At 43.5% G+C, this 13,144-nt stretch overlaps 1 protein-coding gene across 3 annotated transcripts in view; it reads left to right on the top strand.

Annotated features, from left to right (window-relative positions):
• Positions 1-13,144, top strand: part of CAMKK1 (calcium/calmodulin dependent protein kinase kinase 1) — a 1,207,414-nt gene that overhangs the window by 181,059 nt on the left and 1,013,211 nt on the right. For all 3 annotated transcript variants that reach the window (XM_078679690.1, XM_078679692.1, XM_078679691.1), the window contains exon 2: positions 1,709-1,764. The gene's annotated coding sequence lies outside the window, so the exon portion shown is untranslated. The remainder of the gene's footprint in view (positions 1-1,708; positions 1,765-13,144) is intronic.

Consider the following 13,144-nt stretch of genomic DNA (forward strand, 5'->3'; position numbering starts at 1 on the left):
CCTTCATAAAATAAGAATGATCCTTAGTAAGCATGTGCATTTACTTACCAGGATAAATGGTTAACTGTCCCTGTCTATCCTGTTCTCACTCTAAAAAAAAGTCATACAATTTAAGAGACAAACTATGTAATGGTTATTATGAACGTCCCAAACAAAGTGCAAGAAGGGTGTTTCCTTATTACTGAATTACTTTTTTGACTTAGTTTAAGCAGAACATTTAACAATGGTGAGTGAAATTGCAGAAACTACGACATCTGCTTTCAACTAAACTATTTAAGAGAATATGTAGCATATATAATAAAATGGCCTTGTGATCAAAAATAGGTTGGCAGTATGAAAACAATATGAAAATAAATATTTCTGTAAACACTCAGGCTATGAGAAAGGTATTGGTTATACTACAGTAGAACATTTTCAAGCAGCACTTAATAGCAAAAGCGAAGGGCTGACATTCTTTGCCATTGACAAAGTTTTCTCGAGCATTAGCAGAGGTCTTTACAGCTGCCTTAACGCGCTTTGTACAAAACAGAAAATAAAAGTGGAAAATGAGGATAAATTCCTGCCTCCCTGCTTACATTGTGTGCTCTTGGCCCACATGGCTAAAATACATTACTATTAAAAAGGCCAATAGCTCTTGCATCACCGAGACCTATTGACTTTGCCACTGCTTGTTTCGAAAGGAATCATGGGATTTTGCAGTAAATGCTTCTGCTGTGTAAGTGCAGCCCAGAGCCATTTTTGCACACTTGTTAAGGTCAAAAATGGTAGCTAAATGTCATGTCTTCCAGATATGCAATACCTTCTTTCTCTCGCCCAGATATTCTGCGCACTGGCATTTATTACATTTTATTAAGTCAATCCCGCTCACTGATTTTCAGTTTCATGACCTCTGAATATCCATCAAATGATCTGATGTGTGTGAAAGGTAATGTTTGTTCCTGTGGGTTGGCATAGTATGAATGTCTTACACACAGTACTTCTCATACATCATGGTTTACTGTGACATGGCCTTTGTGGTAATATGGTTCATATTTTAAATATAGCTAATTAATTAAAAAACTCTTTGTGATTGTGGAAAAGTACACCTACATAATGCTGTAAACTTATCATTAAAAGATCATCTTTGATTAAAACCGATGTGTCAAAACCATTGTTTTTATCAGTGTTTTCACTACATCACTGGAACATTACTTACCTCCTAATTGAATAAAAATATTTGTATGTGTGTGTTTTGTAAACTCTTTATAATTCTGTACAGTAGACAATTTGTAGCTGAGTATTAATGTCTGTATTTACGTTAGACCAATAAATCATATTTATAAGGCTTGCTAGATTATTTTAAAATTAATATAACACATTTACAGGGGCACGCTAGTGCACTTTACCAAAATGCCTTAATTTGATAAAATTGCTATCCCTTAAATGCAGCTTTCACTTTTTCACGAAGGCAGCATTCCTGTTTGATGTTCTTTTAGTATTGAATTACAAAAATCATTAATATTACAGTTATGTAATATGAAATTTCATGTAAGCCACAGATGCTCAAACGCACGATTGATTGATCCTAGGTTAAATATTTATTTGAATCAGCTCGGGTTTCCTTATGTGTCATCCGCAGCTTTACTCTTATTGAAGTTTGTTGCTTGAACAAACAATATGTTCAGTCACCATTTGTTTTTCAAACAATGATTTCCTCTTTCCCTCACAGACCAATTTGAGGAATGATCAACCTGTCCTTCACGTTGTGGATATGCTGAGACAGAGGTAAACCATTTACCTTTTTGCTTTGGTTATTTTCTGTATAAATGATACCTGGCCGCAGGCCAAACATTAGCTACTGTGACCTATTAAATTATATCATTGGCTAAACATAGTTATTTCAAGAGGGAAGGGAAAAATGCAACGCTATTGAGAAATATATATATATATATAATTTTGTGTTGTCTTTCAAATGAATTGGTCTTGTCTTCAGTTCTGGGAATTGGAAGCATCCAATTCCTACTGTAATTCAGTCCTCACTTCTCGTATAATCTTTTGACAGACGACTTGAGAGTGCCATTCAAGGCACTCTGTGGTTAGCCTCGAGGAAATTCAAGCATCAGAGCCTTTCACAAAAAATTACTAAATGCTTGACTGATCTCAAAATAAACAATGTGAATTGTTTAGGTTGCTAAATTGGGGCTGAAGTTTTTAATGTGTAATCAATCTGGAAAGATTGTGGTTGCTTGTGATTGATTGGTGCTACAAAGCACAACAAGTGCTTCAGATCTCAGTTCAGGCTTCTGATGTTGCACTCCAGGTTGTAGAAGACAACGAAACCACTTTCTAGAATTATTTAGAAAGAACAGCCCTAAAGTATGCTGTGGGAACTAGTTTAAAGTAATATTTCTGTTCTTTAAATAAGAGCACTGTTATCTGTGTATCGCTTATTGGCTGAATCCGAATTAAATTCTTGAATTAGTCACTGGTAGTTTTATTACAGTTGGAGGGACATTGGGGCATGGTAGGGTTCAGTGGCAGAATATCGACTTCAAAAATATAGATGAAAAAAATATCTGGGTCAAAATATAGAATGCAAAAATATCGACTCCCTATACTAAAAATGTGGGGGGGGGGGGGAAATATTGACGTCAAAAATATAGTTGTACAAAATATCGATGTGTGTGTGTGTAGATATATAGATATATATATATATATATATATATATATATACATAAATATATATATATATATATCCAATAACAAAATTAATTTGAACAAAATAGATTTAATATACATTTTAACAAAGATAACAAATAAACTTAATTAAAAAAAATTGAACACACATATATATATATATATATTATATATATATATATATATATATATCTATATATATTTACTTTCATCCTATTAGTTAACTATTCATTTAATTTATTTTATTTTAAAATTATATAAAATTTATAAATATATATATATTAAAAAAAACTTTCTATTATAAATTAAAACATTAAACAGTAGGGAAAGGGTTGGATAACGGAGGGGTAAAAATTACTATTCCCATTCCAGTGAGTGCAACAATAGGAAAAGTGTTGGGTAATAAATAAAAAATTACTTCCTACCCTTTACGCCTATAAACCCCAGAACTCACACCTAAAATTAATCACACAAATTCCATATTGAATTTTCAATTAATTAATTAATATTAATTAACAAATGATTATTAATTAATTACAAATAAATTACTTTCACTCTTTACCCCTACAATCCCCACAACTCACACCTAAAAACCCCACATAATAACCATAATTAATTACCAATTAATTAATATTAATTAACCAATTAATAATTAATAATAAATTACTTCCCACAGTTAACACTATAAAACCTCAATCAAATAAATATTAATAAATAGAAAAATAATCATTAACTTATTATAAATAAATTACTTCCCACCCTATTCCCCTATAAACCCACAACCCGCTACGGGACTAAAAAATGCAAAATGTAATTAACATAAAATTGATAACTACTAAAAATGTAACACATATTTAACAACATAAACAATTCTTATACAAAAGAATACATCACATACATTTAAAATATATATTAAAACACATAACACTAATTAAATAATCGATATTTTAAACAACTATATTTTTGTAAACGATATTAACGACTTATATATTTTTTAATTCGATATTACTTATCTACGATATTCTTGACAACGATATTCTTGCACTCAATATTTCTACTCCACGATATTTTTAACTCGATATTCATGTAGTTCGAATTTTTGGGCCTCGATATTCTGTCTCATTACTCCCCAGACACACTGCTTCATTCAAGCGTTGACAATTAAATGATAAGTTGGGTCAAGTAATAAAGATACATTAATGAGATATGCCTATTTCTTCTTAGTATTTTGTGCCTTATTTTTCCAGCATGATGCTTATGGTTCATATTGGGGAAGAGTGGGAACAGCACCAAACCACTGACACCAGGTTTGTGTGCAAAAGGCTGCTGTGTTGAAACTGGTGCACTTCGCAAAAAATAACCTGGGCCTTAATCTTACAAAACTACAAACCTCACCATACAAGGTTGTTCACTAATGTTAAGCTATTCCCTCCCCTAAATATCCTTCCCCCCCACAACAACTTAATTCCAGTTCAGGAAGGACCTCAAGACCTGGTTTTTCAGGTGACCCAAGCACTCAACGGAGCCGCCCCTCTGCTCCCCAGTGCCTTGAGACCCTCATGGGTGAGTAGTTGCGCTTTATCAACCCTGATTGTTTGATTGAATTCTGTAAATGTGTCCTTACTCCAGAGCTGACCAACTGCAACAGAGACCTTTCCTACAAATAATAACCTCTAACAAACTAAACTTTCTATTTAACCTTTAAGTTCCTGTTTCCTCCAGGCATGAACTTGTCTACCTGTTCCCTTTATGCATGAATTGCTGCTGTCAACAATAAAGCAAGGTAAACCATGGTAAATTCGCGCCAACTGCCACCCAGAAAAAAGGGGAGGGCCCTGACACCACTTATTCTGCCCCCCCCCACTTTAGGACGCTTAACTAACGGATGTTCAAAATGTTAGCCCCATTAACTTCAACTGCAGCAAGTACTATTCCATGTCCATGAAGGACAAGTGTACTCTATACCTCCGGAAACATTCCACATCATCATAATGCAGATCCAAATGCTCAACTCTACCCTGACCAACCTCCCTACAAAATAAACACATTTCACTGTTGAGCTTTCTCCTGGACATGTCTATTGCTGCCGGCCTAAGGGCCCCACGCAAGACCCTCCTGGGAACAAACTCCGTCCATAACACATGGCAACCAGACCACTGCCTCCGAATCTCCTTTAAGTTCCCCTTCATCGGCTTTATCGATGCCAACCCTATCTCCACTAACAAATAATGTTCTTCTAAGTGTGACAACAAGATATCAGGACATTTGCCTCCTACCAACAGCCTATTCAGACATGGGAGAAGCTCCCTCCAATGCATGACCCTTTCCTCTGTTAGCTAACGGACTAACTTTCCATATCAAAGCCCAAAGTTGCTCCTTGAAAGCTGTTCCTCACATGTCTCTCGGTCTACTTTATGAAAGAATGGCCCACCATCCATATATCCAGATCGATGGCCTCCGGCCTGGGAACTCTACCTGCATAAACAGAAACAAGCGTTGACAAACCAGCACCGTTACTCAAAATACCCCCTCCAACATAGCAATTAAAACAATTTAAAGACCATCTTCCCAGACCCATAATCCTTTACCGACGCCAACCCCACCTACTCTCCTCTGCCATGCCTATACGGAAAGAATGTGTCTCAAAACCTCGGTCATCCAGGCCCAAGAGCTCCAGAACCTTGTGCAGTATTGCTTTTAAAAAAAATATTTTACTTATTTTTATTAAACACTGCTTCCATTATATCTAGGATAAGGACGCACATGTACAGTTCCGGGACTTTTGCAGTATTGCTAAAAGATCTCCCATCCCCATGCTGAAAGACATTCTGTGACCTAAGAACTGACCCCTTGCAGACCGGGTAAAACGTACTCATGAGTAAACCGGGAGCAATATGCTCCGGCGTCCTCTGAATTGTCTTGGGCCTGTGTAGCCAAACCTGTAGCCCTTCTTCATACTGCAAAACCTCCTTTCAGAGTACTCCACAGCTCCCCCTATCCCCTAAGAGCTCAGATACCTGGAATGCACCAAAGAACATCCAGGTCATCAATCCTGAAAATAACACAGTCTCCTCCTTCCCTTGGAAATGCAGGGCAAAACCCAGGTCAGCTCATACAATATACCCAGAGTCAAAGGCCCCCTCTTCAGACCAAACCATCCAGCTTCCCTGGCCCGACCTTCCAGAATTCATCTCCTCAGCTTACCATTCATAGGGGCATTACCCCACCAAAGCTTCACATAAAGGCTATACCCGCTGATTTCCCTGCAATGGTAACCCTGGACTTTTGTTTTTTATAAGTGACATGATAAATTGCACCACTCTTCAATCCTAGCCCAGTCCTGCTTCCTCTTCTGACTTCCACCCGCTAAGAATACCAACCAAGCCTGTGCATAAGCTGTCCTTGTTGAAACCGCTAGCGCCTCCACTACCAACTGGAGCATCCTCTGTCTCCTATTGTCCAAAGGTCCTGAGGCATCTAGGTCCTGACTGTGTCCGGCTCCATGGCCAGCCCAAGGAATCTCTCCCACTGTGAACGAGACAAAGCATCAGCAATGTCATTGTTCACACCGGGCACATGTCTGGCTCTAAAAACAATGTCAAATTTCATGCACCCTTACACAAAGACCCATATCAACTTCAAAACATGTGCGTCCCTGGCTGACTGCCTGTTGAGCACTTGTCCCACTGAAATATTATCAATGCAAAAGAGAACTTTTACTATGAGACAACTGGTCTCCCCATAATGTCACTGCTACCACCAAGGAAAACCAATTCCAAAAATGCAATACTGCAGCTACCCTACTTGTATTCCAATGGCCATTCCTCGGCTCACCATTGTCCCTGCCAATACAGCCCAAAGCCAAAACCTCCTAGTGTCTCTGAAAATATCTGTCCATTCCAGTCCGTTTCTGTCAAAGCTGCCTATGGAATCCTATTAAAGGATTGAAGAAAGATACACCACATCCTCAGGTCTTGTTTCACTCTTGCTGACAGCCTCACATGATGATGAGGTAAAGGCTGTCCCGACAGTGACAATCCCAACCTCCTACAAAATGTTCTCCCTGCTCTCACCACCTTGTATATGAAAGTCAAATTTCCCAGGAGCTCCTGAACCTCCTTCACCGTGACCTTGGTTTTTGCAAGCATCGCATCTAACAGCGAGTGCATGGCCAGTTTTCTATCCTCTGGCAGTCTAGCTTCCATAGCTCTTGAATCAATCTCAATGCCAAGAAAGGACAGTACCATACGTGGTTCCACTCCAAGGTCCCCAATGAGCTCCTGGAAACTTACCTGCAGACACTGGTAATCTGTGGAACCGGGGTTCCCCACAAAAAAGAAGTAATGCGTAATATCCCCATGTCCTGTATGCCATATCAAGTACCCAAAGGGAGCACACAAGATGTAACAGCCCGTAGGGATCACCTTATTAACATACCATTTTGCCTCAAACTGTATCCCCAGAAGCTGAAAGTCAGCAGGGTATACCAGCAGCAAATGGAAAGGCAACATAATGTCGCTCTTAGACATCAGCGCCCCTTGTCCCACTCTTTCCACTAAGGATAGGGACACCTCAGCTGCTGAATATGACACAAACTTGCTTGTCTGGTATGAAATCATTAACTGATTGTCCCTCAGCCATGACAGGTGTTGTATTCGTGGAAGAGGTGTGGCGCAGCGGCCAGGGCAACTGACTCCGGAACGTGGGGGCTCACTGTTCAATCCCCAGGGTCAGCAGCAGATCAGCCCAGCACCATGTGACTCTGGGCAATAGCTCGCTTAAACTTCCCGACGGCCACCAGCGCCTTGACACCTTTGGGTAATTGTTTGCGCTTTACAAATACTGGACATTTACATTTATGAACTGGAACTGCCTTGGTTCCTTTTTGGGTACCACTCCTAGTAGGGACACAATTAAGTTGTCCATTGGCCAATTACCACAGGGGCCCCCATCCTGCCTTCCTGAATCTTTTCCCCAATTTGTCCCGCACCACCTGTCTTTGTGCACTCGCTGACTTTAAGTTAGCTGCACAGAGCTGCACCTCAGACCCTCGTAATCCAGTCTGAACCCCAAAGTAAATCCTTGTAACAAAAACCTGGCGTAATCATTCCGGTCATATTGGGAAAGCCAAAATTCTAAACTGCCCAACTTAAGGGTCGATTCCGATCTCGGTCGGAAGGGCTCCGAATCGCATTTGGCTTTGCCTAAACCGATCTGAAGCCCTTGTTTCTAACCGACTCGTTCTCAATTCCAAACGTATGATGCCTGGAAATACTTAGCGCTGACCCAATCCGTTCCGAACGGCATCCAGAGAGATAGAGCCTATCCAGAGCCTATTCTTCCAGCTCTATGGTCTTGGTTTCCGAGCAAGCAAGTACGATGAACGATTCGGACAGCAGTTCTGATTTGGTTTGCTAGGAATGAAAAGGCTGACGGAATCGGTCTTTGGGGGCCCATAGCAGGCCCCCCTTCACACTGGGCCCTCCGAATTGGGCCTGAGGGTCCCCTCTTCCCAACCATGCATAGTGTAGCAGGCATCATGGGGTGCCCGTAACAGGTTGCACAATTATCCCCAACCACCCCTTTTGTCAATCGGAGACTGTGCACTTGTTCGGAACACAGGCTCCTATTGAAGCCAATGGGAGCCCGACCGAATCATATCCGGATGCATACAAATACATCGTACTAAAGACTCTCCCGATCCGAGTTGCACAGAAAGCATTGCGGAACTTATTCAGTAGGAATGCTTTCCGAACAAGATAGGAATTGGGCCCTTAATATGCATAGGAGGGGAGGAGCAAAGCTGGCGTCCAAGATGGCCGCCTAGGCTCCCGACTCCGTCGACCTCCTTCTTCTCCCACAAGATCCTGCCACATATCCTGCACCTCTGCCGTGCCCTCGCATAGATGAGGCGAAATGATGCCCGACCGTGTGATCCCAAGTGTTTTACCAGCTCTGAGGACGGAGAAAAGTCGACGTGAAGTTTGCGGCCTGTACCGGATTTGGAACCGGGGCCTTGAGTAGTGGAAAGGCCGGAGGCGAGTTGAACAACATCGGCTATGTGAGATCGTGAAGTCCCGGTCGGTTCGGAAGTGAGCTGAGATTTGCCGATTTCAATGGTGGACCTCTGATGAATAACGACTGCTATAGCGGAGCGAGGTACTATTACCCTGACTGCCCCGGGGTGCTTTCCCATCGATTCCATCAGTGGAATGTACGGAGACTGACTAAAGGTCGCCCGAACATAACTGGGGTCTATCGGAGATAGACTGATGTAGCCCGGCCCTTCATGATTTCGATTGTCGGTCGCTAAATAGGGGCGATTGGAAGACCTTGCCTTTGGGAACGGATTCATGTGAATGGAAGCAATACATGGCATGGCGCCCACAAGTGATTCGAGTGCCACCCTGTCCTGCTCCGCCACAGTGCCTGCAGATGCCCAAGTGAGTGTTTTGGAACTAAATATCCTGTCTGAGAGGGCTGTGGCGGTGAAGATGACCGTGTATAATGAGTGTTGCTATGCGGGACCAACACTGAGTGCTGTAATGGCGGCTGTTGTGAGACTTCACTCCTCTGTGAGCATGAAAATGCAAGCCCTGGATGTTAAACTGGGGAATATCGCACCCGGGAGTGGGTTTCAAAGTGCGGACCCCGTTGATTTGAACGGCGAAATGGAAGTCCTTGAGTTCGAGGTGGATTCTTTAAGAGACGTCGGGAACTCTGTGGAGCAAGAGTTTTGGGAGTCTGTGGACAGCGGATTCGCGGGCCTTGGGTGTATGAATGTGGCTCTCTCTTTGGTCCTGGACCCTGTCAAAATCCTTCAACAGAAACATCTGGACTTCCTATTGATACAGTGGAACAGCGAAGAACACGGGGTCCGATGTGCTTTGCGATTTTTGGTGGACCTTAACATACCAGTTCTGTATTCGGACTCTCCTGACATTGCTGTGGGCGGGATGGGAAGTGTTAATGCTCCTGATCGGTCAGGCCAAGGCTGAGCAGTATACGATTTCTCATGTTATTTGTGACTCGGTGGTGGTACGGGATCTTATCCTTTTATGTGTAATATGCGAGAGGGGAGGCAGGCGAATGATGATTCCCCCCCTTTTTGTCTGTGTATTATAATGTTTGCTGATTAGATTTGTTAGGCGAGGGAAGGCTGAACTGTGGGGGGAGGGGAGGGGGCCGGGAGCCCATACCAAGGCCCTCCTCCATTTTCTTCTTTTAGAATAGTTAGCTTCTTTTTGGGGCGACAGGCACACTGCCAGTTGGGGACGGGCGAAAGCTAATGCAGGGGTGCAGGCTGGGGTTTCTGTTTAGTTTAGTTTATTTTAGGCCGTGCCGTGTATATTTTTGTCATTTATCCTGATCGTATTTCCCGTTTCTAGTGGCACTACACGCCTGCGCTGTTTATTTTTAGTTCATAGTATGCGCGATTATCCTAATCTATCCTGGTCATTTTTAGCATATGGGTATAATACAATGTTTTATTATCCTGATTTGTTGGTGGGCGGGGTCTGAGGGCAGTGACACATGGGTGTATCTGACATTGACATAGCGGCATACCGTACGGGTTATCAGCGCTGGGATCTAAGTAATCCCTCTTGTTGTTTCATAGGTCTATTCTGATCAGACTTGCATATCTGGGGGCTGTAAATGCTCTAATATCCTGATTTATTGAGTGGGCGGATCCCGAGGGCTGTAACACTTCGATTCGATCATGCACTCGTATTGAGTGGTGTAACTTTTAACTGATTGCTAGCGTCTGTGTCCTTTTCTATGTCTCCTGTTATTTGAAATTGCCCATCTTGCTCTCATGACTGACTGTATTGTTCCTGATATGTCTTAATGTTTGTCTATATCAATAAAAAAAGAAATATAAAAAAAAATGCATAGGAGCCTCTGCCCCCTAATCCCTGTCCACTCCTCCCTGTAACCCATTGCCTGACCTTGATGTTGTTCCCTGTGGTCTCCTGCTACCCATGTTCTGCTTGGTAGCCTGCTTGACTGCCCTCCCTGAAGCAATTGACCAAGGCATTTCTTCCCAAGCACTTAGAACATTCCTGCCAGAATTTACAATATTCTCTAGTGCAGAGACCTTGCTGAAATCCCAACAAGCTCCCATTTGACTGCCTTGTACTTTTCCAGACACACCCACCCCTCCCCGGGTGGGGCAACCTTGAATGTGCTGTTAGAAGATTGGCAAACTGCTAGCCATGAACATAGTTTAACGAAATTTTGCGGCCCCCATATTGTGCTGCCATAAGTGAGTGTCACGCTCCCCCCACTGTGCCTCCTGATCCACGGTCATACGGGCCTGTAATTCTTCATCATTCTGCGCATAACCTCCGTAATTTATTTCAGATTTTCTGATAACCATATATTTAAATAGTTTGATCGACCTATCAGGGTACTCCTGACACTACATGCTAGCATAAATTAGAAATGCTGCCCTTCAATTCTCTACGTTCACTTGCCTCTTCTCCTCCTATGAACATTCCTTGGCTATTAACTCCCTATGTAAGTGTTTTAGCATCTCAATGTACTCTCCCTTCCATATCTTCTCCTAGGTGGCCAGCATGAGTTGAGCCCCCAATGGTTTAGGCATCCCCATATATGGCAGTTTTTTTTATTTTCAACTCTTTGCTATCAAGCTTGTTTGTCTTCCCTGCCTTCTATCTCTTCTCATCCTGCTTCTCACCCCAACACCTGCATTTACAATCTTCCCTAAAACTGTGGTTGAAGACCCAGGCTGTACCTTGTCCGCTTCAGCTTTGCCTCCTGCTTGTTTTCCCCTTCTCTCAGCACTTGTGCCTCTTCCTTTCCTATGCTGTGCTCTTCGGTACCAACTCTGGCATACCTTACGTAAATACCTTTCTTTAGTTGGTCTCTCCGCTCAGCTGAGGCTCCCTTACCTCCACCCCAATGGTTACCATTTTGGGGGCGTTTGCAAGCCCTGCATTACCTTACCTGGCGCCAAGGTGGGATCCAGCTCTGGGGTCCGCTGCCTCGCCATCCTTTCCTGCCGCAAAGTTCCACCACTTCCGCCTTGAGGTTGCCGGGCAACTGCAAACTGTAACAACCTATGAGCGGATTGATTAGAAGGACCTCCCACCCTGAGCCTCCCTGCCACCATCTCAACTCCACCATCTGCACCTCATCGTCATCGCATGCCTCTCCTTTCTCTAGGCTCTCTTCTTCGTAATCAAGTATGGATAAATCCACTGCAATTTTCTCAACCACCTACTGGAAGTCCTCACTCGCCAACCCTTGCGTACATATTTCATATTGCACCATCACCTCACCAGCCAACTCTGCCTTTCCACCAAATACGGGCCAAATCATCCTGTGTGCTCTTTTGCTGGGGTTTTCTCTAAGGCCTCCCGCATGTTGCACCGCCGAGGCCAACCCAACCTTCTTGAGGCGGTGATCTTGTCGTCCACTATGTCTAGCTGGCCCCACGAGGCCATGCATTCTCTTCCCCTCAGGACCTATAAGCCGCATTTGGCTCTCCCGAGTCTGCTACTCTGGCTTCCTTGTCGTCCTGCCGAAAAGAAAACAGGCCCAGTGTGCTGTTCAAACCCACATTCTGATAAAATACCTTACTCCGACATTCATGCCAGCTACCTGAGACTGTGCGTGCTTCCAAAAATGCCAGACATGGGGTAACCAGTGGTCCCAAACTACTAACCAACTGTGACAGAACTGAGGGACCCTCAGCACCCGCTCCTACCACCGTCCTCTGCCGATCATCCACCTGTCCTGAATTCCCATATATCAACAAACGAAGGCTCCCTTCTGTGCTGACTGATCTGTTACCACCCCCGTCCCCGTCCCCCAGGGCAAAGTGACATCTTCCTGACTCTATTGCTGATCCCTGTCATCACTCCACTCTAATTCGGCCACAGACACAGGAGGGGTTACCCTTCTGCACTTCTTCTGAACCATCACTTCTTCAGACTCCTCTTCATCCCCTGAGCTGGCCCCAACCAATGCGTCTCCTACCTCACGACTGTCCCCTCCCTACTGTTGAGCATGAGCCCACTGGTCCATGACCCCAGCTGGTGCTCTATCAAGCCAGCTACCCCTATCCCAGTCATTGGGATTTTAGTGCCCACTGGGACCCTATTCCTGTTCCATAGCCTTCCCTGCTGCTGAGTGGCAAGCACAGCACTGTCTTTCATCAAAGTGAGGTAAACTTCCTTAAAATCCATGTGTGCAACCAAATCCTCTTCAAACCTTTCCCCAGCCGCATCTCGCCACGCTTTCTCCCCTCTCTCGGACCCTGCCACCTCCCTGTATTTCTTTTGCTGCCTCACTTGCTCCTCCTGCCCGCCCGTACTGACGGACCTTCACCTCGCCCTCTACTGGAGGCCGCATGTGGGTCTGCAGCAGAGTTGCCCTTTTTTTTTTTCAAACGGTAAGGATTTCCCTGATACAAGAGAGGCCCTGGACTCACCCCTGGCTG

The sequence above is a fragment of the Lissotriton helveticus genome, chromosome 3_1 (genome assembly GCF_964261635.1).
Source record: "Lissotriton helveticus chromosome 3_1, aLisHel1.1, whole genome shotgun sequence".
Classification (NCBI taxonomy): Eukaryota; Metazoa; Chordata; class Amphibia; order Caudata; family Salamandridae; genus Lissotriton; species Lissotriton helveticus.